Below are 2837 nucleotides of genomic sequence, written 5' to 3'. Positions count from 1 at the left end.
TCTCTCTGGCCCCACCCTCTCTGTCTCTGTCTGTCTTGTTCACATCACCACACTAGAGATGTGTGCTAGGGACAAAGGAGCCCATCCTCATATCTTTGGGGGCTGACTCACCTGCAACTCCCTCAATGTTCAGGGCCCACAGTTGGCAGGGTTGGGATCAGCTCTCCTACTCTCATAGCCTCATAGCCAACTCAACCCCGTGTCCAGTGAGGTGTGGTGTCAGTTCTGGACAGCGCTCAGATATTAACATTTTCATGGTCAGCAGCCCAGAGTAGGGATGTCTGTCTAGAATTTGGTGACATGGTCCCTGGTGCTAGCACAGGCCAGAAACTTATCATGGTCCCAGGTGGCATCACCAGCTACTCACATCAGGCTGTTCCTCAGGAGCCTCAAGTTTTCTGTTCCAATTCTCTTTATGATGCCCACATCCTTCCTTTTGTGTTTATCTTCCATTTCCTACTACTTGCTTACTTCTCTGAGTGGTACCTCAGATCTCTGAGTGTCTGGAGTTGTCAAAGAGTGGTCTCAGGAGTTTTATGCTTTGCTTGTGTGAACTGGACAGGGGTCCTCTTAGGCATGGTCTCTACTTATCCCTCCTAGGCCTGCACAGTGCTTGACTGGTGGTCATCAGGCTAGCTTCCTATCCAGGCCCTATGGTGCTGGTCTGGTGGTCCTCCCAGGCTCGCTTCTCACATGGGCTTGCCGGAGTGGCCCTATGTGAGGTTTGTCTGTCACAGCCTCACTTCTGCTTGGGGGCATTAAGTCTGAGATAGGCTTTTTCTTGTCCTTGCTTCCTAGTCCTGGTCCTGGGAACCATCAGGGCCTGCACAAGACTAGTGGTTCTCTCAGCCTAATTCCCTGCCCAAGCATGTTGGCACAGTACTGGTGGTCCTCTCAGGCTCACTTTTTTCAGGGAATTTTAGGTTAGTAATCATTCAGATGTTTTGTAGGTCAGACACTGAGCATAGACACAGTCTTTCTCCTCTCTGCCACCTACTGACACACATGTGATACAGCAGCCACAATTGTAACACTTCTTAGGGACAGTTGTTATTGCAGGTTTTTTTTTTGTTGTTGTTGTTGTTGTTGTTTTGTTTGTTTGTTTGTTTTGTTTTTAATACTTTCATTTAAGTGAATGTTAGAAAGCACTTCTTGGCAGTTTCAGTTTTGTTTTAATATATTTTGTCCAGAATTTCTAGTTGCTAATTTCAGACAGTTTAATTTTGTAGGGTCTATTCAGCTATTTTTAACTATTCTAAAAGCTAAAATCAGTAGTGGGCTTATCTTTTACTTGCGTTTTACATTTTATTTTTATTTTCATGGTGGCCTTAAACTCATGTCAATTTTCCTGCCTCAGTCTCTCAAATGTTAAGATTTCAGGTATGAGCTACCACATGCAGTCTTGTAATGTATATAAGGCAGCCACATGTTATTTCTTTTCCTATCTGTTGTAATCACTAGTAATGGCATTTTACAAACAATTATGATTTAAATAAGTGAGTCCTGAGACTTAAAAAGGCAATTAGGCCTTCTGAGTATCCAGCAATCCCAGCAACTGAGAGGTCTGCCCCATCCTTCCAGTCTTACATCTTCTGGTCCACACCTCTACCTGCAGTCCTGTGTCTGCACTACACTTCCTGGGCCACAGCTCTGTCTGCCTCCAGGGAGGCCTGCCACCTTGGAAAACAAGGGATGACTAGTTCTACTTACAGCTCCATAGACTTGCTATTACCAGGGAATACCAGGCCAGCCAATAGCAGAAACAACCAGATGGCTGACAACAAGCACAAGAACACGATCACCAAAAGTCAATGCAAGATAAACAAACTGAAAGAAAAAAAATTGCATATCTCACTAGATGCTGAAAAATCCTTTGACAACATCCAACATTTTCATGTTTAAAGTAATAATTTTTATGTCAGAAGTTAGTATAGTTTTCTCAAGAGACAAATCATGTGTCTTGTATCTTAGTAGTATTGAAGTTTTATATAAAGTAGTCAATATTTTACTTTCTGTCCTTACACCTACAATAAGTTGTCAGTTCCCAATTTATGACCTTTAGTTACCAGTTAATTCTCTCATGGCTAATGTAGAAAGAATGTTTTCCCTGATTGTACATTTGTTCCAAGCCTTCTTTCTATCCTAGTGTAGTTAGCCCATGACACATGCAGGTTTACAGAACTCTATTTGTAGCTTTTATTTTACAGAGGGCAAAAAATTACTTCTATAAATTTAGGAATTCTATAAAATTTTTATCAGGAATTGTGAAATCATCTCTTCATCTACACAGCATTACTACATGAAAGCATATATTCATATTTGATCTGCAGAAAATCTGCACAAATAGGGTGAGCTGATGCCCAGGAATCATTAGGCTATATAATAGTGACTGGAAAGGCTTAACAGCAACAATATGCAATCTTGGGATAAACTCTCTAAGGGTCATGCATTCTTAGAGCCCACCCTCTGCAGATCCTGGGTCATCTTAAAACAAGTCATTTGCATGCCTTTAGTCTTCCCAAGATAGCTTCTGGAAAGGACCTAGCTATATAGCTCTTGGATATATACCCAAAAGATGCTCCATGATACCACAATGACAGGTGTTCCACTGTGTTAATAGCAACTTTATTTGTAATAACCAGAACTGGAAACAGTCTAGATATCCCTCAGCTGAAAATGGGTACATAAAATGCTCATTTGCACAATGGAATACTATTTAGCTATAAAAAAACAAGGGCATCATGCAAGCAAATGGATGGTTCTAGAAAATATCATCCTTGGTGAAGTAACCCAGACCCAGAAGGATGTGCATGACATGTACTCACTTATAAGTGGAT

The 2837-nt window shown here is 41.5% G+C and overlaps 1 non-coding gene across 1 annotated transcript; it reads right to left on the bottom strand.

Moving 5' to 3' along the window:
- Window positions 1-915: 915 nt before the first annotated feature.
- Window positions 916-1048, bottom strand: LOC116094582. The gene has a single exon (XR_004120217.1). It is a non-coding gene; the product is annotated as a small nucleolar RNA SNORA17 (small nucleolar RNA).
- Between the last annotated feature and the right edge of the window lie 1789 nt (window positions 1049-2837).

The sequence above is a fragment of the Mastomys coucha genome, unplaced genomic scaffold (genome assembly GCF_008632895.1).
Source record: "Mastomys coucha isolate ucsf_1 unplaced genomic scaffold, UCSF_Mcou_1 pScaffold16, whole genome shotgun sequence".
Lineage (NCBI taxonomy): Eukaryota > Metazoa > Chordata > Mammalia > Rodentia > Muridae > Mastomys > Mastomys coucha.
This window is presented reverse-complemented; position numbering and strand designations above follow the sequence as displayed.